The 27,996-nt window shown below is 45.6% G+C and overlaps 1 protein-coding gene across 1 annotated transcript in view; it reads left to right on the top strand.

Moving 5' to 3' along the window:
• The window catches only part of GMDS (GDP-mannose 4,6-dehydratase), a 1,865,819-nt gene that overhangs the window by 1,413,319 nt on the left and 424,504 nt on the right, over positions 1-27,996 (top strand). The gene's annotated exons all lie outside the window — the stretch shown is intronic.

The following is a 27,996-nucleotide window of genomic DNA, read 5'->3' on the forward strand; positions in this document are numbered from 1 at the left end:
GTATGGGTAATGTCAGTGGTTTGTATCTTTGCCTCTAATGACGTACAGTCATCTTTCATAATCGCGGGAATCGTTAAGGGGTCGAGAAAGTGATCTATATCGTTTTGTTTGTCTGAGGTTGAGTGTTGGTAGACCTCCGAGTAGTGCTGATGGAATGCTGTAAGAATCTGGTCTTGGGATCAAACTAAATTACCGTGGTGATCTATGATCTCAGTTATGGGTTTCATGTCGTTGTCTTGTTTGGCTAACCAAGCTAGTGAGGTACCTGTTTTATCGCGCTCCTTGTGCATTTGGTTTGCATACACCCTGAAGTTGTATCGTCGGAGGTCGACACAAGCCGCCATATAGTCCGTTCTGACCTTAGCGATCTGTGTTGCTGCCTCTTCCGATAAGTCATCCTGTTTAGTGATGGTGGCAAGGTGTTTTCCGGCTTTGGTGAGTGTCTGTTCTAGGGTTAGTTTAACTCACACTATTTGCTTAATACATTCTCCCCGGGCCACCACCTTGAATGTGTCCCATTCTATCAATGTAGAGGATGCCGTCCCGACGTTGTGTGTGAAGTAGTCCTGTATACTCTGCTCCTGGTCATGTTTGAAGATTGGGTCTACTAGGCATGCGCATAGTCCGGGAATATCATGATTAGTTTATTCTCCACGTGTAGGGGGCCTGCTTGTCGAGCTGTTCGAAGCACCACGTCTCGGTCCCAGAAATGTAAGAATTTCACCAGTAACGGTCTGGGGGTTGCTCCTGGTGGGGGCCTGCGAGCTGGTACTCTGTGGGCACGTTCGATGGAGAAGAACGCCGTCCTGTCTGCTGCCTGGGTGAACGACTTCACCCATGTTTCCATGTATCCCAATGGGTCCATAGTTTCAATTCTCTCCGGAAGACCCAGCATGCGGATATTGCAGCGTCGTGAGCGCCCTTCCAAGTCATCTGTGCGTTCCTCTATGATGGACAGGTAGGTCAGGACGTCTTGCAGTGTCGTTTGATGCATTTTGACAGTGGGTTACAGCGCGGCCAAGTCCTTCTCCCCTTCCTTCACTTTATCGGCGAGTTTGCAGTGATCGTCCCTTATAAGGTTGATATCCGTCGAGAGGGTGCCCAAATGCTTTTCCACGGAAATTCTAGAGTGATCAATGGCTAACAGTACTTGATCCAGGTTATCTGAGATTGAGGGATCGGCCTGTGGCGTAGCGAATGCAGTCCCGGTCTTGGCCTTAGGCAGGTTTTCGGGGGCGGTCTCGGGCACTGTGGTATGTTGGGACGCCCTTGGTTTCCCTATTGTGGTGACCGTGAAGGTCTGCGACGTCGCGTCCGTCTTGGGGCGTGTGGCCTGTAGAGGAGGCATTTCGGTGTTGGACCAGGAGAACCGATGAACCCAACTGGTCAGAGTTAGGATGGTGCCAGATCAGTTGATCTATGAGTGAAGGGGAGCTTCTGCTCCAGCTGTCGCTATGTCTTTTACGTCACTCATGTTTTGGAGAACGTGTGGCACTACGGGTGGTAATCCCGATGACTAGGGCACTGCGGGGGTCCTTGGCGAGGCAGCAATCTGTCCATACGTTGTGCCCTTGGCGCGGTGTGTGGATTATGGTGGGAGCGACTATGGATTTGGCGCCTCCATGTTAGGGTCAGGCAGCGTCCATTTTAGGTGTGCCTGGGATGCGTTGTATTGAGAAGGGGAGGGGGGTGCTGCCTCCCCGCTGTGCTGGTCCCACCCGTGTCGAGGAAACCGATGGCTCACCTGGAGATTGTGGATGCGGAGTACTCAGAGGCTCCCGGTGTGTGGCCTCAACTGTGTGGTCCATCGGGGATCACGGGCGCCATCTTAGGTCAAGGCGTCTGCACGGAGAGAACAGTCCTGCACTCCACGGAACAGTTGAGGGGGGGGGGTTGTGACTACGTCCCCATTCGTGGCAGGTAGTCTGGTCTCTCACCGCAATCCGTCGGGGTATGCTGTCTGTGGGGGGCCGTTGGATCTTTGATTCCGTGCTTTCGATGTTCTCGGGACCCAGCCACCATGGGACCCAGCCGCCATTTTAGTTCCAGGTGTCACTGAAGCTTAAGGGCTCTCCTGGGCTTCGTTGGGCCACTGATGCCTTAGTGTGGGATTCACACCGCTGGTCTGTGTCCTGCTGAACCAGCGGCAGGGACGGGGTGCGGTGGCACGCAGCTCTCCGTCGCCGCTGGGGCTGTCTGCTGTGACCTTCGCCGATCACTGCCAGCAGCTAGTAACGTGCGGGCGCCATTTTGTTATCAGCAGCCCTGGTCCCGTTCTCGGTTTTCCGCCTCCCGCACCGCAAAACCCTCTGGTGCCGGATTTTGAGGGGATGGTTGGGCGCCGCTCACCCTCCGACACCTGTCTGCTGTGTCTGCCGTCCAAATCGGCGCTGGGAAGCAGATGACTTGCTGCCCCAATCGCGGAGCCTCAACACAGCACGTCCGTCTTCATAGCCAGATTAGCCACACCCCACAATTTGTGTAGCATTATTAAGGTTTTTAGCCTGGAGTGACTGTTGTCTGCCTGTAATAAATAGCTTGCTTTGTTGGGGATTGCATGATTATGTTGGATTCCCAGTCCATATATTTTCTAATGCCAATAGCATAAGGACAGATAAAAAAGGTTGGCACCGAGCTAATGAATTGTGATTACTTTGATTGCCCACGTCGCCGTATTAAAGATCTATCTTAATTCCATTTAAAGTGGTGGGCAGCGACACTCACTTTTTGTTTTGGAACTGGAATTGATTCTTCATCATGAAACTTTGAGCAAGAAAGATAAAAGCAGAAAGAGAAAGAGAAGGATATGAAATGGTGACAAAATAAGGGGAAAAACATGAAAAAGACCCCACAAGAGCAATATAAAAAGACAAGACGTGAATGGTGATGGGAGAAAGTTCCATGTGCTAGAATCAAGACTAGGCTTCCTTGTTACTTAGCAACTCCAGCATCCAGCAGGGCCAATAGTGATCTCCTGAGAAATACTATTGGTTTATTGGTTACTGTATTCATTATTATTATAATTCTCCACTATGTCTTTTTTTTTCCAATCTGTTTTTATTGAATTTTCAATTTTCCAACAACTATACAGACATACACAGTATATAATGTATTTGGTGGTAGCCAATCGGTGGGTAAATTTCTAGCAAGTATGCAGCAATGAAAGTTTAATAAGAAGAGATCTAAAATTCTGAATGCAACATTTACATAATACCACTGCATGCATACGTTCGCTGATATTAATCACTAATACCAATACGATCTCAATAGCGTCGAAGTGTGTAATGCCTTCCAGTACTGCAAGTTTACTGTGTTGTGTCCTGTGACCTTAAGAGGCGGATTATAATATAACAAGGACAACTCAAAACATAACCGGTAATGTATGATAAAATCGGAGCTTTCCCCTGGTTCCCCCGCCTGATGCATCCTATGTATTGTTGTATGTAATGAGAAATCTGGCATGTGTCCAAGGAGTGGTGTTGGGTGGTGTGCGATCATGTTAATTGGCTACTATTTCAGCTCCACGCTGCCTTCTGTATCTGTCCTTCTCGTAAGGATAGGGGTGAAGCCTCCATGTTTGTGTTGTGAATGTTTAGTAACTCCGCTAACACCGCATTCCAACTTGCGACTAGAGCAGGGGCGGCTGGTGACATTTGAAAGTGGTGGGCGTAAACTAATTTGCATATTGCACCACAGCGAGCGAGCGCAGCGACTGAGCCCAAACCACCTTGCATCCATCCATACATCATTCATGCATCCACCCATCCATCCATACACCCACCCACCCACCCATCCTGCATCCATACATCATTCATTCATGCATCCACCCATCCACCCATCCACCCATCCATCCTGCATCCATCCTGCATCCATCATTCATTCATGCATCCACCCATCCATCCATCCTGCACCCATCATTCATTCATGCATCCATCCACCCTGCATCCATCCTGCATCCATCATTCATTCATGCATCCACCCATCCACCCACCCATCCTGCATCCATACATCATTCATTCATGCATCCACCCATCCACCCTGCATCCATTCATGCATCCACCCATCCATCCACCCAGCATCCATCCTGCATCCATCATTCATGCATCCACCCATCCATCCATCCATCCTGCATCCATCATTCATGCATCCACCCATCCATCCATCCTGCATCCATCATTCATTCATGCATCCATCCATCCATCCTGCATCCATCATTCATTCATGCATCCACCCATCCATCCACCCACCCATCCTGCATCCATACATCATTCATTCATGCATCCACCCATCCACCCATCCATCATTCATTCATGCATCCACCCATCCACCCACCCACCCATCCTGCATCCATACATCATTCATTCATGCATCCACCCACCCATCCATCCACCCATCCATCCTGCATCCATCCATCCATCATTCATTCATTCGCCCCAATGGACGCACCGCGCCTGCTCCACTCTCCCTCCAGTCTCTCTCTCTCTCCATCTTCAAGTCTCAGCCGCTCTCTCTTCCACCTCCGAGGCCCCGCACCCTCTCAGTCTCTCCCCTCCCCACCCTCAATAGAATAGCTTCAATTTCGCAGACCGGGAGATAATAAGAGAGAATGCCTGGTGTCAGCTGGAGCATTGTGCATAATGATTGCATAATGATTGGCCGTGTTGCTCGTACACACACTCTCTCTCTTTGCTCTCACTCTCTCTCTCTTGCTCCTGCCACACGCCCTCACCTCGGCAACCCTTACTATCTTCCCTCCTTCAGACTCAGAGCCGACGTGCCGCTGCCACATTCGAGGGTTTCTTGGAAGGCAGTGCCGGGCGTTCAGCTGCTCTGTGGTGCAGGAGGGAGGTCTTGCTACAAAACTTAAACTACAAGTACCAGATTTAAAAGTGACGTCTAACTGGATGACCTAGGCGGTTGGGGAAGGTGGGGGGAGGAGGGTGGGTATTGGAGGGGGGGGGGGGGATAGGGAAGGCGTTTCATTTAATGATTACATAAAAACAAATAAATAAACTTACCAGGCATCTCCCGCTCCGGTCCCGTGTATCATCACCCACAAGATGTCAGTGGAATTAACTTCTCCCCGCTCTTTTCTTTGAAGTGGACTGGCAAATCAGAAGAATGGGGGCGGCTACTCGGCTGTATCCTGGCATGGGACAGGGCATAGGGCGACCCTACGTCACCGCCCGAGCAGGATCCTATCCTCAGACTCCACCACTACACTAGGCATGCGCAGCATACCTAATGTAATGTCAATGGAGTGGGGAGCTGAAAAACGAAAGCGCCCTTCTCGCAGATGCGCAGTCGGAGTCCATTTCTGGACTCCTGCTGCTCTCACCTGCGTGCGCTGTGCGTCTGTTGACTCATGCGCACTTTCACTTGTGAAGCTGCTGCCAGCACAGGTCGGAAATGTAAACAGACGATAGTCTGCTTGCATTCTTGCCCGATTCAGTGAGCAGTTTCTCTTTGTGATTGCTTAGTGGGGCGCTGCCCAGCTGCCCCTATGGACCAGCCGCCCCTGCGGATGCCCTTGGTATCCTCTCGGTGTAACGCGATACTCTCAGCTTTGGCCTAGGTCAGCATGGAGCCTCTCCACGCTAGTATGTGAGGGGGATCAGGAGCCTCCCATCTCCTGGTGATCAGTCTCTTTGCTACCGCCATTCTCAGATCTAGAAACCTGGAAGTCACCTTGTTATTTCGGTTTCTACAATAGAGATGTAGAATGTAAATGTGCCATTCAAATGGGAGGGTATGGTCAGTGTATTGAATCAGGATGCCTGCAACTTCTCTCCAGTACGTGTGCAGGCTGGGACATTCCCAAAGCATGTGTAATAGATCAACACCAGTGAGGAAGCAACGGGGAGGAGCGGCATTTACACCGTTAAAGTATGTATTAATTTTATCAGGTGTGAGATACACTCTTTGTGTGATGTAATACTGTATTTGGCATAAACACACCTTCCTGGGAATATGTATAGGGCTCTCTAGCACTGAGGTCCACTCGTAATCTGTGAACTGACAACACATATCTCCTTCCCAGTGAAGTCGAAACGGTGCCAGGTTAGTGTCAGTGTGATGTCTTAGTGAGGCAGCGAACCACCGTGTATGGTGTCCACTTTGTCCCATAATGTACATGTATTGTATGGTGAGATGAGTTTGAAGTTCAGTGGTTAAGTCTACTCAACTAGAATTATTCTGCACTATGTCTCTGGAGGTTGATGAGAGAAATGGAGCTTTTGAGTGGGCCGATGGTAATTTCATAATTTTTTGGGGAAGGATGCTGATAATGTAAAACTTGTTTTTTTTAATTTTCAAAAAGCTTTATTGACAAAATAGCATAGACATATTACAATCTTGAATCAAATCAGAGCACCGTATACAGAGCAACGATTGAGGATTTAAAGAAGGGCCAATAGCACACACCAGCAACGTACAACCGCTTAAGTAGACATTACTTATGCAAATCTGGACAGTGAGCAACAGTGAATATACAACAGGCAAATTGTGGGAGAGGGAGCGGGCCGGACTGGAAAGGGAATAAGAACGGGGCAAAGGCCGGCTACTGACCTTCACCGGCGGCCGCCGTGGGAGAGGTAGTCTGGCTTTGGGGGGTATGAGCGTGAAGGTATGACACTAGGGGGCCCCAAATGTCCAGTGGATGAGATCTGGCTGGCATATGGTCCCAGAATTCAGATAGAAGGATCTGGCATCGCGATGCATCCTCGAGCCATTGGGCGAAATTAGGTCCAGGTTTGTGACTCCAGCACATGGACCACCTACGCCGCGCGAGGACAAGCAGCATAGCAATCAAGAGGCGGGAGGTGTTTTGGCAATATTTAATAAAGCCTAAGAGGCAAAGCGGAGGGTCGGGCCGAACCGGTGAGGAAGTGATATCGGAGATAGCAGTACAGACCTCACGCCAATAACCAGGAGAGATGGGAGAAATCCGCAGCAGGAGCAGAACAGCGCAAGCATCTATCGCTGGAGGTGAATCCCAGCTTATGTAACTGAACGGGGGTGCAGCACAGCCTGAGCACATATTTAAAATGAATTAGGTGCAGGCGATAGTTCTGGGATAATCGCTTCGTCTGGTTGCAACAATAAAGCCAGTCAGCTTGGGAGATATCAACACCAAGGTCCTCGTCCCATGCCACACGAGCGCGGTCAGTGGAGATGGATGAGGCGCCCAGCGTGAGGGCATAGAGTTTGGTCACCAACTTCCTAGAAGAGGGAGACGAATACAGAAAATCAAGAGTGGTCATCGAGGCGGGAGGCAAAGGGAACATAGGATGCATCTCCCTGCAGATAGCTCGTAGCTGACAAAAAAAGTAAAGTGTCCATGGGACCAGAATCGTCAGCGGGAGAATAGAATGTGTTTCCTGGGTAGAGGTCCGCCAATGTAGTCAACCCCAGACGAGTGGCATGTTTAACCATACCGGAGGGCTGGAGAGGAGGAAAAGCAGAGTGCCGAACGATTGGCATCTTATTTGCTGGGAGCGCCAGACAGACAGTGTAGACCATCCCAGGCCCAGCGCAAGGTCTCGACCGTGTCTATTTCAGTGCATGGGGGTTTGGCAGGGCGGTGGCAAGCGGCCACAGGGCAGCGAGGTCCACCTCAACCGCTACGTGCGGCTGGAAGGGAGTAGCATAAATCCAGAAGTGCAAAAAACTGGCCTGAGCACACAATGCTTAAAGCTTAAAGTTGGGGACACCCAGACCACTGCACGACATCATAAGAGTGAGAGTGTCATACGCAATCCTGGGTTACCTACCGGCCCAGATTAGAGAAATAATCAGCGAGTGGACCCTACGGATAAAGTGGGCATTGAGGAGAACTGGGACGTTCAAAAAAAGATATAAAAATTTCGGGAGGACCACCATCTTGGCAATAGCTATGCGACCGGCCAGAGACTAGGGTAGCCGGCTCCATTGGAGAATCTTGGATTCGAGCCAGTCCACCGCACAATCAAAGTTAGCCCTCCAAAGTTCATCCACGTCCCTGCTGAGCCAGAGACCCAAATAGCGAGTAGGGCCTGATGCCCGCACGAAAGGGAAGTCCGGAGTGAAGGGCGTAGTGGCGTCGGTGACAGGAAAGTGGATTGACTTACTCCAGTTCACGCTGATAATGTAAAACTTAAGATTCCTGCTGTGGGTTCCTGGCTTGAATTGACAATTATGCCCACAAGTGATCTGTGAGATTGGTGTTCATTTCATAGATGGATAACATTTGTATCAGTCCATTCTTAAGAGAAATAGACATGCAATTGAAATGAATTGGCTTGGGACTTCTCAGGACGTCTTTTCAATGGAGACGATTCATTCAGTTGGAGAACAAAATAGATGGACATAGGGTGAAAGATTATGCCACAGTTACTGATCGGAGCACACTTGGGTTCCTTTGAAGAGACATCTGCTGTTGAACATCACAGGGCTCATCGGATTCTTTCCTGTTGCTTCCTTTGCGCTTTGACTGCATGGAAGTGGGATCCCTGCAACTGTGCAGCATAGCATGAATTTGGTCCCAGGGTGCGCTTTCGTGGTCTTTTGCTTACATAATGTCCACCAAGTGACATTACAAGCATGTGCTTTATGGGTTTATTACTGTGGCCCTCCTATGATCAGGCAAGTTGCGGTGGTGGAGGGGGACAGCAAATCATGATACATTGGTTTGTATGAGGTGCTTATGGTATGACATGCAGTGGCGAAATCCTGTTGTGGTGTTATTATTAGTCCCCACGTTATACCATTTTGTTTTGTGTTAGATTGCCGAGCCCATGGCAGATTGGTTATATCAATATCACTAAATGGATCCAATTCCTATAACCTGTTTTTGTATGTGCATTGTTCACCTGTTTCATCCATCTTTTTACTTCTGCATATCCAAAGTCAGACAAAGCACTGAAAAACAGAATAACTTTGTCACTAATTCTACACTTCAAATTCCAGATCTATGCATCTAAACATAGTGCAATTGCAGTGGGTGCATGTGTGCATAACAAAGGCAGTAGAAGAAGGGCTGCATTTTTAGATAAATACATGATCTACTGTCAGAAAAAAATTAAGAACCAGATTTCTTACCTCCCCTGCTAATGAGAGCAGTCTTTAGAGAACCTTTTAACAATCAATCAATGCTTTCTATTGGTTGGCTTTGTCATTTTCATTTGCTTGCTTCTTATTCAATGATCATGCCTCTCCCTCATCTTATTCATGTGCCTCTCCTTGAGGATAGACTTTTTACAATCTTTTGACTGACTGACTAATATCCTTCTTCTGCTCACATTTAGGGAAGTATGGTTTTCTTTTTCCAGCAGCACTCTATAAGAGTCAATCAATCAAGCATTTATAGAGTGCAACAAATCACCCATGGGGGTCTTGAGAGGCTGGAGCTGTTGGCTGCTGCATCTGTATGATCACACAAACAACCAGGTATTCAGTGCCCTTCTGAATGCTGGAGTGACGGAGCATCCTGAGATGCAGGGGTAGGTTGCTCCAATCCTTGGCTGCCACGTGCGAGAAGTAGGGTCCTCTGCTGTTGGCTCGGAAGATTAGTGTGGTGTCTGCGAGGGAGGATGATCGAAGGTGTGTGGCCAGTTGGTAGAAGGTCAGGTATTCGTTGATGTATGTATGCTGGCCCTTCATGTGCAGGTTCTTGTAGGCCTGGGTCAGCATCCTGAACTGGCATCTCTTCTGAATCGTGAGGCAGTGTAGTTTCTTGAGATGGGGTATAATGTGATTCCTTCTGGGAAGTTCTAGTATGAGTCTAGCTGCGAGTTCTGTATTGTCTGGAGACTTTTCAGGAGCTGTGCAGTGATTCTTACGTAGGGTGTGTTTCCGTAGTCCAGTCTACTTGTGATGAGGGCCTGCATGACGGTCCTTCTGGTGTTGATCAGGAGCCACCTGAATATTTTGCGGAGCATTCAAAGGGTGTGGAAGCAGGCGGATAAGACTGTTGACTTTTTTCTTTATGGATAGCTTGTTATCCACGATACTGCAGAGGTTGCAGGCGTGCTGTATTGGGACGGGCGTGTGCTGGGCTCCACAGACCACCATTTGTCGCTCCGTGGTCAGCTGTTCCCAAAGATGAGGACTTCCATCTTGTCAGTGTTGAGTTTGAGACGGTTGTCCTTCATCCAGTCTGCGAAATTCATCATGCATCTGTGGAAGTTAGCTTTGTGGAGGAGGGGTCTTCGGACAGAAAGAGGATGAGCTGTGTGTCGTCTACGTAAGAGAATATGTTGAGTCCCTGTGATCTGACGGTGTCGACCGGGGGGGGGGGGGGGTCTTATAGGTGTTAAAGAGGGTTGGGCTGAGGGATGATCCTTGGGGGACTACGCAGATGGTGGTCTTGGGTTGTGAGGTGAACGGTGGGAGATTAATTTTTGGGGTTTTGCCAGTGAAGTACTTGTTCATGTGCATTCTTGATCCCTCCCTCATGTGCTGCTTAATCCCCCTCAAATGCCCCTCCTCCACATGCAGCTCCCAGCTTCTCTGTAAAAGTTCAGCAACAGGAATTTTTCGGGGTGGATTATAGCTGGAAAGCAAACTTTAAGCGCTGTTTTTGATTTATCTTCTGTTTTCCACATATTGCGATAAATCAGAAACTTTAGTACACAAAAAAATAGTTCCCTAAAAGTGAGCAGTTGAAGGACACAAATAGTGACGGTATGCTCCTGGGGAGGTACAAATATAAGATGGGTGTGGCAAGCTTTTGAATAGAAAGCAAGCAAAAGCAATTAATCCAACTAATGGTAATTAATGGGCAGACTTTAAGTTCACTGTAAGTTACTGGTAAGCTGACACTAGTAGAGTATTTAAGAAGATACGGAGCCAGAAATACTAAAGTAAGTAATCTTCTTTATTCAGCCATCCACTCTCCTCAGCTGCGCTTCACCAACTGTCAGTAACGTGAACATTCTGAGACAAGTTTCATTTGGAACGTGCCATTTTACAATTACTAGGAGGGAATGGGGAAATTCCAATGGTGTGCAGAATTTTTATATATATATATATATATATATATATATATATATATATATATATATATATATATATATATATATATATATATATATTCACTGAAAAAAACATAGGTTTCAGGCCTTATATAGTTAGAAATTAGCATTTAAAAAACCATGGAGAAAACACGTTTTGGGACCCCCCTTTTTTCTCGGCCCCCGCATAAAGAATCCCCCCGAAATTTCCAGGGAAGGAGCGAAGCGGAGCTGGCCTAAATTTTGGTAAATTACACGCAAATTCCTCAACCGGCGCCAAAGTTATTCCCAATAGAATGTTGCGGATTTCCTATGGAAACTAGGTCCTAACTATATATACCTACTGGCTATCGCCAGTAGGTAATATATATATATATTTATATATATATATAGCATTTATTATCAAATGTAACTTTGTTAATTATAATAATATCTCATAATGACAATATTATATTAGAACAAGCTGGTTGTAATGAATTTAGCCCGTAGTTCATACCACTTAGTCATTACCAGCCACTAACTGCACAATGATAATTTTAATTATCTTGCAAAATACAATCCTGAAAGTCCAGTGCCCAATAAGCAAATTTTCGAAATTCCTGCTGTTTTCAAGAAATACAGAACAGCATATTACTTGGGGAGGGCAAGTAGCACTGTAGTAATACAGAAGCTCAGGTTTACACAAGCTGTGGTTAGGTACCGTCATAGAAGAGTATCTGTATCTGTGTGGATCCACGGGGTGAATCTTCAGTAAAATCAGATTTTGACGTGAAGAAGTGGATACTTTACATGGCCAAGCTGACACACATCGCAGCCAGTCTCCTAATAATAATGGCAAATCTACCGCCTTTTTCCAAATCTATTAAGCCTGATATTTTTTATGTTTAGTAGGCTAGCTCTGTTCTTTTTTAAATAGCTCTGTGTTATGTTTAGCGACCATGCTGACATGCTTAGGACAGAGACTGTGTTGAAATCCACCCTTTATGTGTGCACAGAGCATAGTCTGGCTGTGCTCTGTGCACCAATAATAGATTGGGGACAGGGCAATCCTTATGTTACCCTTGGGTCACCCACCATTTCCAGTCTCCCTATCCTGGCACAGTAGGCCCATCCAAATTTAACTATGTTGCTAGGGGTTGACTCACACTTGCAAACCCACCCCCACAGATTTGGATGGCCTAAACCTAGCACACAACGTCCTTTTGCATGCCGGAAACAGGAATAAGATCATGACTTAATACTTTGTTTTATTTATTAAAAAAAGAAAGTGATACTTAGGTTCATGATGTCGAAATTTACAAATGCCAACAACATTTCACCAGTGAAGATACTCTTGTAGGATATTCTCAGCATAAACAGAGTCACAAAGGCATGCTTAACCAATAGCCCCATGTTGCCAGTTCTAGTTCCTTATGGCACTGTACACGTTAGGTACTACGTCTCTCTGGTGAGCAAGAAGTTTCTTCATTAGCCTTTCATAGTTAAGGTTAATACGTTAAACCATGGTTACCTAGTTACGTTATGTTAAAGGAATTTGTAGAGCACAGAACAAATCACCCAAAGGGCTCTCGGCGCTTCGGTGCATGAACAAGAAGACAGAGTTAAGAGCCAAGTCTGGAGCAGTATTTTGAAACTGCCTTTTCACATTCAGTCTGCTCTGCCTTTGCCAGTCTATTCCAGTGGTAAGGAGAAAGACGGGAGAAATATCGCCCTCCTTATCTAGTTGTGCATATGAGACATGGGCATAGCATGAGTTGCCCTCTGGACCTGAAGTTACAAGTAAGCAGGTGTGGCTACAGTTTCTTTTGAAGATATAGAGGTCCCTTACCTAACAGAGGTTTGTGAGCCAGGCTAAGAAGTAAAATAAAGACCGTTTTCTCACCGGCAACCAGTGTAGGGAATTCAAAGTAGTCTGGGAAGGAGTGCACAGAGAGAGTTTATAGACCAGGTGGTCAGCCGTAAACCACATAAAGCTTGGACAGAAGTGCCTCATTTGTCGCTATCAGGAGGACATTGCCATAGTCTAGGCACCTTACAATAAATAACAGAGTAAAGGTTTTCCTGCTTTGCAGATGCAGCCTTTATTGGCTTCCTGAGTAGACGCATGATCCCAAAACAGGCGCTGTAGGAGGAGCTTACCTGCTCCCCAGGGAAAGATTCTCATTTATCAAGATGCATAGGTTCTTCACTACCTTTTTGGGGTGAAGGCCTGCCTGTTCAGGAGGCCACCAGTCATCTGACCAGTGTGCATGGGCCTTACCAAATGTCTATTCGCAGTTTAGTTGTAGGCAGTTTGACGCCATCCAATAGGTGATATTCTTCATGCAATTACTGAATCTGCTTTTAGTAGATTTGGGATTAGGTCCCATGGAGATGAACAATTGAGTGTCATCAGCATAAGAGATTACTTCAAAACCACTGGATCTTAGCACTTGAGCCAAGGGGGTTCCACATACATATTAGAGTGTAGGAACCAGTGATGAGCCCTGCAACACCCCCTTGATTTGAAGGATTCTAGAAGCAGAGTTTGGGTCCAGTTATTAATGAAAATTTAAAGCCATCCTAAAACTTCTCAGCTAACACCAATCTCTGTGTCTCTGTATCAGGATAGAGTGTGAGTTGGGGTTTGAATGCAGTGGATAAGTTGAGTAGTACCAGAAAAGCTTTAAAACCTTCATCAAGGGAAAGTCTGATGGTATCTAAGACCGCCACCAGCGCAGTATCTGTGTTGTAGGAAGCTCGAAAACCTAACTGAGAAAGATCTAGAAGGGAATGGACCTCCAGGTAAGACGGAAGTGGTGTATTCACTAAAGTCTCACTACACTGCACGAAGTTCCCTGCAAAGAGAACTAAGTTAAACCAGGACAGGTACATAGGCAAGAGTCATTCTGCACTAGAAAATGTGGTTGTCTGTTGCTTCAGCTGTCCCTCAACTGTAGTGAAACTGAGTCCTAATTAGCAGAGTTAGAGATTTTGTAATTTGCAAATTCGATTAGGCAATTTCAACTAAAATTCCATTAGTGTAACCTTTAATCACGCCTGCCCAGTTGGTGAGCATTAATTGAGACTCCATGTCTAATCGATCTGATCTTTAGAGGTACTCAACCAATATTTAAGAAGACTTAAAAACAGCAACATATGTAGCACGATCATATATGTCCCCCAGGCCCAATGTATGTTTGAGTATTTGTTTAAAAGAAAATAGCTCTGAACTCTGAATATTCAACAAGTTAGAGCATTTCACCAGGTTTATGATAACGTTCTGCAGGCTGTGAACACTGTGAATATGTGAATACTCACTTAAGATGTTTGTAAAGGAAGCACTGCCATGCTCTTTGGAGCGGGGCCAGCATTCTGTTTGCATATTCATGGAGTTGATCATGGGCACTCCTTCTACATTTCTAGGTTTCTACAGTTCTACTGCTGACCTCTGTCTCGCCTCTCTGTCGCTTTTTTCCAGTAGACTGCTCATCTCACACACACACTTTCACACTCATTCACTCACATTCTCTCTCTCCAGACCTTGTTCCAAAAGGTTCTTTAAGGAACCCGCGTGTGGGGGAAACGCTTAGTAGGTCTTGACCGACGTTTCACATGCGGTCTGCATGTTCACATTAGTTTGAGGGAGCACGGAGAAGAGAATATGAAGGCAGGGGCACTATAGCTTCTCGGGGGTACAGAGATATTATCGAGGTGGTTCCCTTTGCTAGTACTTTGTGCTTGGCTCATCGGCAGCAGTGTGGGGTGTAATATTGCTGATGGTTCCCAAATGGAAAAGGCTCTCATATGGTGTCTTCCTACGAAGAATGATCATTCATCAAAAATCTCTGTGCACTCAATAATATTTTATGACTGCTGATCTCATAGTATTGTGTGTTGTAGTAATCGAATATTGCTTCCTTTTACACACAGAGCCCCATTCATGGCGGAAGGCTGCCTTTTGGTGCTGGCTTTCTTAATCAGCCCTAAACTTAAGCCTAGCAGTACTTAGATGGTATCGCTTCTTGCTGAATGGCCTCTCTATAAACACATAAATGGCGCGGGCTTTTGGTGGTTGTAATCAAACTTTTATGCCGCTCCCCCTCTTCCCCTCTCGAGACCCAGTGTTATCGGCGTTATCCCTCCGAGGTGTGGTCAAACGAGGTCAAGTTGTGCACTTAACACAGCCTGCCTGCACTCTGACCAGCATGCTACAGAGCCGCGACGAGACTTCTGCGCACTATAAACAGGGGAAGCTTTCTTCGGCAGCTCAGGGCGGAGATTAACTCGGATCACCCCGTTCTCTGGTTTTAATGAAATTCTCTCCCTTGTATTTTCTTGTTTGGAAGAGAGTCCAAAGTTATCTCATGCTAATTTAGTTCGGCAGTGCCCTCGAGGGATGGTGAAGGCCTGCGTGACCCCTCCAGAGGGACTTCACGAAGGGATGAGGGGAATTAAACATTCCTGAGAAATTGCAAAGTTTCAACCCCCAGAGATTTTGCAGGGAAACCAGCTCCAGATTGGCTGCCAGAGACCAAGTCACCTTTTCAGCACTTCGCTGACATCTCCCCTGCAGCCCCATCTGGCTTGCCTCAGAGGTCAGCGCTGGGACTTGGGGAGGTGGTGGCCGCAGATCATGGCTACGAGGGAGGTCTACGCCATGCTTAGCATGGTCGTGCTCTGAGGGCACACAGTAGTTACATGGGTGGAAATATTTCATACGATGTTTTTCTTTTACTTTGGTATGAAAAGCCCAAACAAATCACCCATGAACCAGAAGGCTGCTTTGTAACAATTGACTGTCCAGTTGCACCTACTTTAAACTCTCTTTAATTACCCTTGACACCATTTTGGGTAATACCATTTTGTTTTGCTGCTTTTACATTAAAGAAAGAATTTTGGAACTGATTTCCTGGAGTGCTGCAGATATATATATATATATATATCACCTCGGATCCCCTGGGCACGTATTCACCACAGAAGTCACGGCACCACAGCAGCTAGGTCAGATTTCAAATTTTCTTTATTACACAAACACCACGTGCATTAAGCAACATATATATATGTGTGTGTAGATATAGATATATATGTGTGTGTGTATAGATGTGTGTATATAAATGTGTGTGTGTGTGTGTGTGTATATATGTGTGTGTGTGTGTATTTACACTACATTGTATATGAAACATGACATTTTTACAAGTCTCATAACGCTCTTCACAAGAAAGATCTTCGATCTCAAAACCTTCTCATTAACAGAACAAGCATTTACAATGCAATGGTCTCGGCATTATTAAAGGTAGAGCTATTGGCATTGCTCATGACATTTTTTAATTTTTTTTTTAAAAACATAAATAAATGGTATTGTCATTTACAATGGCAATAGGTGAGCATTAGAGAGTAGTAGGGAGTATTTGCGGACACAGAGACACACACAGACAGAGCCGTGCACACACACACACAGACAGAGCCACGCTCACACACACACAGACAGAGCCACGCGCGCACACACACACACACACACACACACACACAGAGGACAAAAGGACTGGCTAAGAAAATAATGTTTAGTGCCTCTTTTCTCTCCTGATCTTGCACAGGTAGGAAAAGCCGAACGCGACTTGTATTAATGACCACACGGGATGTTTGCAGCAGGGATAAAGGCTTTACTGGTACCCAGCACGTAGCAGCTACTGGCTGATCATTGTCTGCGGGGTTATGGTTTCAGATGCTAATACCTGCACTGGAACAATAATCACAACAATCAATTAAAGAGAGCCTTTCAAGCGAGCAAAGGGACATTACAGAAACTCGAATGAGACGGAGAGAAATTCGAATGTTTGCTTGCAGGCAGCTGCAAAGGACATGGCCTGGGCCCCTGCACCGTGAAGCTATGTCACCAGGAACGCTTCAAAAAGAAATGCAAAAGAGATTAGGCGGGTGGCAGCGGCTGATAGCAAGGGCACGCAGGGCGAGCACTACAATCAAATCTGGGGACAGCAGCCCTGATCAAGAAGGGCCCATGGGAGGCCAACGTGCATATTCTGGGGCCCGAGGGCTATTTCATTACTGAAAATGAATGATTAAAAAGTGCCAGGACAATTATAAAGTTTATTATATAGTGCTTCTTCCTCTGACAAGGCGCTGCACCAAAAACACTATTCAATTGTACGGACGGCTTGCTAGAGCCATGTTCAAAGCACCTGCCTTGGAACGTTAAATAAATCCTGCGCCACACTGAGTATGTTGAAGAAGAAAAAAACAAGGGCGGGGCTGTGCCAGAGGCAAGAGGAGTTGTGCCAGGGAGGAGGAGGGATGAGCTTGCCAGGGCAGAAGTGACTGTGCCGGGGGGAGTGTGCCAGTGTGTGTGCTGAAACGAGGTCTGTGGAGCGTGGCTGGGTTATGCTAATAGGATGAGGGTTATGTCAGGGTCAGGAGGGGTCATGCCAGCACAGGGGGAGACGTGGGGGTGCGTTCTCTGCGCCAGTGGCACAAGGGGCATGCTCTCCAGAGATAGTCTGCCCTAGCGCGGGGTCAAGGGGCATTGCCACAGCGCAGGCTACGGCAGGTGCAGAAGGGGTCATACATGCCAAGCTGTTATTTCTAAGGCCGAGGTTATGCCAGGTCTGCGAAGGATGGTGGGCTATACCAGCTCTGGGGGCAGCGCTAGGGCCGGGGTGTGCCAGGGGCACAGAGGGCAGATCCCCCCTAGCTACACCACACAGGGCTGAGCCCGTGCAGGACCCGTCCCACTCTGGGACTGGGGCCGTGCCAGGGCACCTGGGGGCGTGGCCACGGTGGGGGCGTGGCTTTGGGGGAGGGGCATGCAATCCTTAAAATGAATTGATAAACGTGTACCCCCAGACATATATACATGCATGACCCCTAATATTATCTAATAATTAGCCGATACTCGAATATGACGTATTGATACACACGTACACAATTATGACATAATTACTAAATGCACCATAAGGTCTTCTTTCCCACCATCTCCGTGTCTCCAAAGAGGAGGGCGGCACACAAAAAAGCGCCTTGATGTCTCGAAAACTCTTAATTTTTACTTTAAAATGACATTTAAAAAAAAACTGTTCCACTGAAAGAGCGCAACATTCTATATGTATATATTTCAATATTCTTTAAGGAAAGGTATTCATCTGCGACCCTACGACTGATATCTGAAATGTGCAAACGCTAAATCTATTTTATGTATGTATCTCCCTCTTTCTTTTCATAATATATGTACACACCCAATATTGGTATGTGTTATATGCTCATATCCGATAAATGATCTATTGATTTTCGGTCATTTAATATTGTTTTATAAAGGTGACCGGAATACTATTAATTAGTCTGTTTACACTCGTCCATTATCTATGCATACACCTTAGTATCGGTAATCGACAGATGCGCCCTGAAGTCTTAGTTAATGAAAGTAAACGCCCTCATATCATCTATCTACACAACAGTCGGTCGTGCGTGGGTCTCCGCTACCCTCCTGCCTGTCGGCAGCCCGGAGATGAATGGACACAACGTTGTTGTCTATGGTGATAAATGTATACGGGGTGCCCCCCCCCCCCTCCATCATCGGGGAGGGGAGGCAATATGTGACAGATGTGCAGAGTTCTGTACATCCACGATTGATGACAGTACACATACACACCGGAAGGCCCTGGCGCGGGTGTGGAGCGCGCTGGGAAATGCCTGCACGTGTGTCCAAACTGAATGGCCAGAGGTGTCCCTTTCATGAAGGGGCATGTGCCCCCCGGGGTATTGTGTGCAGTGGTAGCTGGGGACACACGTGGCCCTTCCCAGGACGGTGCACAGACCACGTGCCATATGACGTGGCTCTGTATATCTTGGCGCCACAGACTTGGGGGCAGATTGATCCTGAAATAATGTGACCCCCTGCGACTATTGTACGCACCCCCATACACCCGCGTGAGATATACACACACTCTGCCCCGGCCATGCGTGCACTCCCACAGTATTACATGGTGCATACTGCTCAATGCATCTTCTCCACGCAGGGGGGGCAGTAATTACACTTTTCACGATAGGTGTATTTCAGTGACGCATGCATGCATACCGCCCCTGGTTCTGAATAAGTCTACACCGAACAGTGGAGTGGGCACACGCATAGTGAATGTGTGCAAAGCCACGCATAGCGTTTGTATCATTAATGTCCGCACACACACTTCTCCTGGTCAATGCAGTGAGAGGCAGGCTTTCCCTTACAGGTGCATATTTAAAGGATTAAAGAATGCACACGTATAGCTACTAATAGTACAAATACCTGCACCCCAATGGGCGAGGCACGCATACTCCCCGTAATATTGTGCGCACCTCTGTGCATGTCAATATCACAAACACACGCACACCCTTCCCAGTGCAATGGCAGGGTCTATCTTTTTTTCACAGAAGCATGTCTAAGTGACTAATATATAGGCATATACATTGTACCCCAGCGGCGGATGCACGCAAACCAGTGCGGACTAATGTGTGCAGATTATGGCATATCATTACTATACACGCACTCAGCACGCCCCTCTATGTGTCCGTGCAGCGAACAGTTACTCTGTTATTGCCAGATGCATTCAAGTGATTAATGCACTAGATAATAGGCATGAATATAGTACTTACTAGCATATATACGTTAACACCTCAACCGTGGGTGCATGCATTGTAAATAAGTACACAGATGCGTATTGTTATTGGTGAATGCACGCTGGCTTCCTATTCCCGGTTCAGGTCTCTGTACAGGTGCATTATTAATTACCGATGCAGATTTCCTGATTCAGTGCGCACGTGCACTAACTTTGACTGCACGCATGCCCACAGCCGGAACCACCCTTCAGCGAGAGAGAGACCCAGCGAGCAAAAAAGAACAAGTTGTCCGGTTCCTGCTGCGCTTGAGGAGCGCAGAGAGTGGTATCTGTGCGCGTGCAGTGACGTCAGACAGGAAGCGGGTGCCGCGCAAGAGGGGGGCCATTCGACGCTCAGAGATGGACGAAAAAAAAAAAAGCCTGTGCCTGCCTGTTTATCAGCGCCGCGCGCTGGTATGCAGACTCCCCCTGCATTCCAGAGAGGCGCGCGACGCGATCCGGACTGCCATGCAATGCTGTGGAGACAAGACCTGGCCGCGCGCACAACGTTATCCAATGGGGAAACGCTGCGCGCGGCCAGGTCTTGTCTCACTTCGTCGATCTCAAACTGCTGAGTCGCCAACTATAGTTCTCTGGCGAGAACGCGCTTTCAGCGCGTTACTAGCCGAGACCTAAAAATGGGCATGCTCTTTGAAACAAGACTATGTTTATAGCTTCCTCCTCATTGCAACACAATCACATACAATATGCCCTGCATCCCATTCACCCCTTCACAACCTACATTTTAACTGACCGTCCATCAGGTGGGCCCATTTCCTGATACTATATTAATTGTTCAACGCTTCATAATTATATTAAATTGCAAATATGTGTTGTACTAAAGCACCACCTTGTTATTGCTATTGTGCATTACAGTCACTTTGTGTCTGCCAGTATATACCATTGCAGTAGATTTGGTAGACAAAGGATTACTTTCCAAATTGGTCTGCAATGGAAACCACAGAACTGAGTCTGATTTGTTTTCTGAAGATGTACAGTCAGTAGAGTGAATGGGAATGTACCTCTGTTAAATGAATTAATTATTAGAGAGACCAGAGAGCTTTTTCAAATTACGATTAGTAGACAATCCCGCCTGCGGATGGCCGTCCTCTATTGCGCTTGAGGTCAATGTAAGGTGCTCATAGAAGCATTATTCCAGTGCAAATCGTCTACCTGCAGGGTTTGTCAATGATGGTAATCAACACCAAATCCTTGTCTACTACAGTAATCTGTGAGATTCCACTCAACAAAATACCAGAAGCTTTTCCACTTGTCTGCGCTATTCTGATGAATGTGCATCCTAAAAAGCTTGGATGTTGTGCATCTAGCACTGTGGGTCTTTGATCTTTGTGGAATCCCATTTCCTATTCGTGAAAGATTTAATCCATCTGGCCAACCTTCACAAAACAAAAACTTAAACAATTTGAAAATTGACTGAACTTTTGGAGATTTGATTGTTGCAGTACGTGTTTACACATTCTTTCCCATTTTGCTTTCACCTGATGCCATATCCTCTAACCCCCTTCTTGTAGCGTGCTGTCGAATTTCTGATTAAGTCCCAAACTCTGACCACATTTTATGTGTACGAGTGAACCTTTTCTGTCTTGGTACTTTTTTTATGCAATTACTTTTTTGTTCTCTGTTTTATTTCAGTATTTTCATGCAGCGACACAAATTGCTGAATACAATCAAACCAAACCCAGTGTTTTATACACTACAAGTTTCAAACTGTTCACCTAGATTACGTGAGCCATCAGTGGTCTCATTCTACAGTTTTGCTATACACAGTGTTAGCTGTCTGTGACAGGCAACACTGTAACAAGTATGTGAACATGTACATATAGCGAGATGCCGCTGGGTCTGACCCTTGCTTCTGATTGGATGGTTTTCTTGTCTGTTTCTATCCCCTGCTTCTGATTCTAGTGTTTCCTCCATATTCCTCTGTTTTGTTACATCCCCTGAAGCAATAATGTGTCACTCTCCTTTTAAATTGTGTGAGTGTATCATACAGGTCTGGACTGGAAACCCAAAGCAGACCTGGCAATTGTGTTGGACCAGCCCTCGGGGATGGGGGGGAGCTGCACATTTAAAGCACTGCTGCTTTTGTAACTGGGTGCCGATATTGCAGCACTACTACAAAACCCATCCCCACTGCTGTAAAAATCAGCCCCCCCTTCTAGCCTCCAGTGGCGGCTGCCACCGAGTAGTACAGGTGAGTCTGATAGAAAAATAAATTTCCAGGGACATACCTTGCTGCCAGCCGCCACCTTGCCTCCATTCTCTGCTGTGCCCGCCGGAAGTAGGAAGCACACACAGGCTCCCCTAAGCTAATCACGATGCTGCTGTCACCATGACAGCAGCGTTATGATCGTGATGGGTCTGAGTGCCGTAGTTCGGCGCTCAGATGAGGACCCAGGCTGAACAATACAGCCGGTGAAGAACATGTTTGGCCAGCCCAAGACGGCCGACCAAACCGTCATGCGCACTTAAGTGCCCCAACCCCTCCTCCCCTGCTGGCTGTATCAACAGCCCTGCCCCGCAAACCTGCCACACTATGGAAAAATAAAATGATAATAACATAATGTGATCATCATTTTATGTTTCCTTTTTCCACTGCTGAAAGAGCAGTGGGGCTGCGCTCCTCTGCCTTAGCGGAGCAGCCACCGCTGCCAGCCTCCTGGGGAAACACCCAATGCTCTGTACCGCCAGTCCTGCCCTGATATCATTACATTGCTGATGTCATGAAACTATTTTTCTTTTTGCTGGTGTTTGTGACATTTGACCTTTAACATTTGATGCAAGGGCATATCCCAAGTATCCATATTGCTCTGTTACCATACTTTTGTCTCACTTGTAGTCTTGCGACACCCAACTCTACTGGTGTTCAGCATCTTTCTTCGGCCACCGCTCCTCTCGACCCTCATTTCAGCCCTGTGCCCTCCGCTGTCACTTTTGACTTTGACAGAGCTTATGGGATAGTGGCGCAAACAGTTGCAAAGGTGATACATGCCAGTGTCCATCTTGGAATGTAAATTTTGTATACTTCCAAGAATGCTGTCACATTGAATCTAGTTGAAGCGTGAATGCCATTGCAGAATGGTGCAACAATAATATTTTATATTTTTATTGTTATATGATTTCAAGATGGCCTTAACATTGTGTTTAGACAAATGAGATGACAGTCTAGGGCATAAACAAAATAGCACTCCAGGATGGCTGATATTGGCATTGCTAGTGCTTGGGCCACACTTCTACAGGTGTTGGCAAAGCCAATACCGGCACCAAGCCAGCAATGGCAAATTGAGGCTGATTGGCTTGTCAATGCTTGTTGTACATTGCTTCTTTATTAATTGCTATTCTATCCCCCTAGTTTTCCATAAACACATTTGCCCTAAGAAATTTTGGTTGAATCACTCAAGAACAATTCAGATCTTTTACTTTAAATTCATACTGCATTGCTTCCAACAAATTTGAGCACGCAAGCTGTAAGTAAGGCTCTTCATAAATGGCACACTATGAAACATCATTATGGCTAATCCAGGTAATGCAAGTTGATACAGCAAATTACTCGTCCATCAGGAAATAAGAAGGGTGGGCATAAGGGAGAAGACTATTAATACATTGGTGTGCTGCTGGGGATACATTCTCAGGACAGAAATGAGGGTTGCATTATTAATAAAAAGTGCTCTCCGGACCGTGGCATATGGGGAGGGGGGGTGCACAGGCGCGGTTGCACCAGGAGCAAAATTCCTAGGGGGCTCAAAAGTTTAAAAGATATATATTTGTACTACTAATTGTTTTTCTTTTAAAATTTTACGCCAGGAAGCGCTAACGATCCAGAGGTTAGGGGTCGCAATACTTGACTTGCCCCGCGTGCTGGCAACCCACACTACGCCGCTGCGCTCAGTAACAAGATGTTTCAATCCCCTCTTTGCTCATTGCTATTTTTCAAATTGTTGTACAACTTCCTGAAATGGCGGCATAGAGTTTCCTCATATTCCATTGTAATTGCATTTATATAGCACATCATAGCTTGCTGACAAGTAACATACAACACCATGGGGGAGTGTTAGGTTGGAAATTGTTGGATTCCAGTGTGTCCCTTGTTGGAAGGCTTTGGTATTATGTTTGAGTGACTTAAGGAATGCTCTAATCTTATTTTAGGTTGCTGCACCTCGGCCTACGATGGAGGGAGTAGAGGGGAACACATGCAATTCACACAAATTCATTATTGTGCTGGATTGAGTGAACCCCAGTAGAATCCACCCACAAGTGCAGTGCACCGCATACCAAGGAGATTCTCCATTTTAGGGGTCTTCAACCTTTTCTGTATTAGGAGCTACTTGTGTTCAATGAGGATCATCCTGAGCTGCTACTATTATTAGCATTGTGATTATATCAGACAAGATTACATTATTGGCCACCAAATTAAAGGTTACCAGTAGTGATCACCTTAGTGCATCAGGCAGGGTTCCCGGCAGTAATGTAAAAAGGCCTTTGTCATTGTAAAAAATGTCTCAGGTTGGGTAATACCCAACAGCCATAGCTGCAATGCATTGGGCACCAAGTTAATAATACTAATAATAAGTCTCCCTAATACCACATGCTTCATCGACAGATCTCACCTCTAAATACATTTTGAAAATTCAAACATTTTTCGACCAAACATCACCTCATGGATTCTGAAAATACAAATTTTCGTCTTGAATTAACTCTTTTCAATGTTGTTATAAATATATTAATTCCGCCAAGCTAAAGTTTCTAATGTAGTAGGTTGGCTTGTACACAGGTGAGCTACTTACAGGTAGTTGAAAAGCTACCAGTAGGTCGCCAGCTACTTGTTGGAGAAGACTACTCTCTTTATACCCTTCGGAGCGACTAGTGACTGACCTGGAGGCCTGATCTGAATAGACAATCATGTTAAATGTTCCATCCCTTCTGAAGCAATGATTAATAACCCACTGGCATGTACAGGAGAAACACAACTGTGCTCTTTGGGTGCTACCAGGAAGTGATAGAGGAATTACCCACGAGAGAGAGCAGATTGGAGGCACAGAGGATAAAAGCCTCTTATGGTGCAATGATTGTAGGCTGCCAGAAGAAATGCTTCATTGTGTCCACTGCAGAGTGATAGAAGGCCAACAGAGTTGCTCTCTCTGACTTGTGTCTCTTTTATTTCAAGATCAGTTGGCCTAGTAGCTCAGATTATTTTTGAGAACCTGTTTCACTGAATGGCTAACGATGGACAGGAATTTCAAGGAGCCAGGTGGGCGGGGTGTGGTAGCACAAGACCCCCGTTATTTTACAGTGTAATGGTCTGAAGAGGTGAACCATTCCAGTTGCTGCAGGTCTCCTCCCCTAGAATGATCTAAAGAAAGACTATATTTCCCTGTATATGCGAAAAGTATTGTGGAAGAGAATGACTTAGTTTAGTCAACAAGGGATATTATGTTGTCTCATCACAGCACAGATGACTTAAGCTGCTTTTAATGTGTTGCAACAATGAGCATTACCAAAAGGTTTGAAACTCCCTTTGTGCCATTGCTTATTATTCAGTGATAAAACATCTGTACAGTATGTGTGGTTAGTTCATCACGCACACGCATTAACCTAGCCTGCTGTAATTAAATATTTGTTGGTGGAGAGGCAGACCGGTACATGTATTCTAAGTTGTCATCTGAAACCCTTCCCAGTTAAATTGCAAAACAAGTGTGTGTGATCTGAAAGTGCATCGTGGCCATCTTCGTAGGTTCTGTAATAAAGGCTAATCCCCACCAACACGCCAACTTGTGATCCGCGAGATTGGTGGAGTTTCATGTGCTTGTGACCAAGGGCTCTTCTGGCACTGTTTCTTTGTCCTAATCCCAACCTGGCTTCATCCCTTTAGTTTAGCATGATTAATTCTGTAACAAATAAGCCTCCCTTTTTATGAAAAGTCTGACAGAGATTGGAAAAAGAAATGCTGGAAACAACCTTTTAAAAAACTGGGTCAACTATTTGGTGTTGCTGTCTGTTGCCAGATGGAGCCTGGGAATCTACGTGCTTTGTTCATTGTTGTGTGTTTGCAGATACTCCCAAACAGTTGGCATAGTTTATCCTTCCACGCTTTTGTGACTGCCTTCGCTGACATACTGATTTTATTAAAGTTTCAGCAACAACCCAAACATTTGTCAATCCTCCTGAAGCTTTGATTCACTTGGAATTTATCATCATTAACCTCCTACATTACTTATAAAATATATGCTTCCACCGACGTTTCAACAATAAAGCCAGTAATGTGCTCGCAAGTGCCATTTCTTTAAAAGAATGTAAATAGGAAAAGTCACAAACTTGTGTTCTTAAATGCTGGGCACTGAACAAGCCAAATAATTAAAGTGGTGTTGCTACCGAGTTGAATACACTGTGTATGGAGTTACACGAGTTATAATAATTTGTAGGTGTTGCATACATTTTTTATTTTTTGTGTACTTTAAATTTTGTTTGTAGCTAAAGAATAAATAAAGTAATATAAATTTAAAGGTGGTCGGTAAATTAGAAATTTAACGTTTATCGATAACTGAAGAATTTCTAATGTTTGTGTATTTTAAGTTTGGTTTGTATAGAAAGAATAACGTTTTCCTAAGTATAATAAAGGTTTAACCTCTATTTTGTTTTCATTGTTTTTTATTTAATAAAAAAAATTTAATTGTATAGTTTACTGTTGAGTGGAGACTTGGTACTTATTATGTAAAGTGTGGTGCAGTAGAGCACTGTGTCGTAAACTGTACTGTCGTGGAGTACAACGGAATGTGGGACAGTGGAAAAGCATACATTGGAGTGGTGTACAGTGCAATTAGGTACAAGAGAAGGCATATAGTGGAGTGACGTAGAGTGGAATAGCGTAGAGTAGTGTGTTTTACAGTGGAATGGCATAGAGTGGAGTGGTGTTAAGAGTAATAGCTTACCGTGGAGCGAGTAAAAGTAGAGTGGTGTATGGAGCGAGTAAAAGTGGAGTGGTGTAGAGTATAGTGTGGTAGAGTATAATAGCATACAGTGGAGTAGCGTAGAATGGAGCCGCGTAGAGTGTAGTGGCATACAGTACAATAGCGTAGAGTGGAGTGGCGTAAAGTGGAGTGTCGATACTAGAGTTGCGTAAAGGGGACTAAGATAGAGTGCAGTGGCTTAGACTGGAGTGGCGTTTAGTGGAGTTGCATACAATATATTACTCTGTATTAGAGTAGCCTACAATGGAGTTCCGTACTGTGGAATAGCAGAGTGGATTTGTGTGCAGTGGAATAGTGTAGAGGGGATTGGCGTACAGTGGAATAGCGTGGAGTGGAATACACTAGAGTTGCATACAGTGGAATAGTGTACACTTCAAATTCTGTTCAGCTTACAAATTAGTCTGGTCAACAATCTCACCCAAAAATGAATCGTCCATAAACAACTGAAAGAAAGTTATGAGCAAGATGTTTTCAGTATTCACTCTACACCCTGCGACACCACTGAAAAGCAGGCCACACATGCTATACCATATTTGGGGGCAACCCAGAGTTCAGCTCTTCCTAAGGGAAGCCCTTCAGCCCCAGGCTGCAATCCAGATGCCTCTTGCTGCTCTATTGGCAGGTACATCAGTGTCCTCCTCTAAAAGAGGTGGTTCCTCCGGACTGAGAGTGGCTTCATCATCAGATGATTCCTCTCGGACAGAAAATTCACCGCCAGAATCCAAGGCTTCCTCAGATGCAGAGTTGGTCTTATAATCATGGTAGGAGGAAGACTCGAAAAGCATACCAACAAACTGCTGAGCAGTCATCCTGTGGCTAGACATAATCCTTACCAAGAAAAGTAACTTGACAAATAAGTCAACAATACCCAACCATGTGTAAAACAAGTAATAAAGAAAGTGTGGCTTAATCAAACAAAAAGTAAAACGACTGGTATATAGCAGTTGCAAGGTAAAATCGATCAATACAAAGCACACAAAGACCTATATACTGTAAAATTATACCACTCCCTTGCCAGAGACAGCTAGACTCACGAGCACCTACTCTGCATGGACACTGCAAGCACCAGTGATATCCCACTAGAAAAACAAATGAAAGAAAATTACACACAAGACAACACAATACACATTATGCACAAATCCAAGGAGAATCACACACACAAAGAAACAGAAGCTAAATATGCTGATATTATTACAGCATTTACAAAAAATTATACACGCAAGGAAATGATACTCATTTAGAGTAAACAGTACAAAAAGCGTTTGAAGTCAACACACACCATCAGGCAAGCACCAGTCCACACACCTCCAGCCAAGCATCAGTGCACACACACCACCAGCCAAGCGCTAGTCCACACACCGCCAGCCACAAATACACCACCAACCAAGTGCCAGTCCATGC

The sequence above is a fragment of the Lissotriton helveticus genome, chromosome 4_1 (assembly GCF_964261635.1).
Source record: "Lissotriton helveticus chromosome 4_1, aLisHel1.1, whole genome shotgun sequence".
Classification (NCBI taxonomy): Eukaryota; Metazoa; Chordata; class Amphibia; order Caudata; family Salamandridae; genus Lissotriton; species Lissotriton helveticus.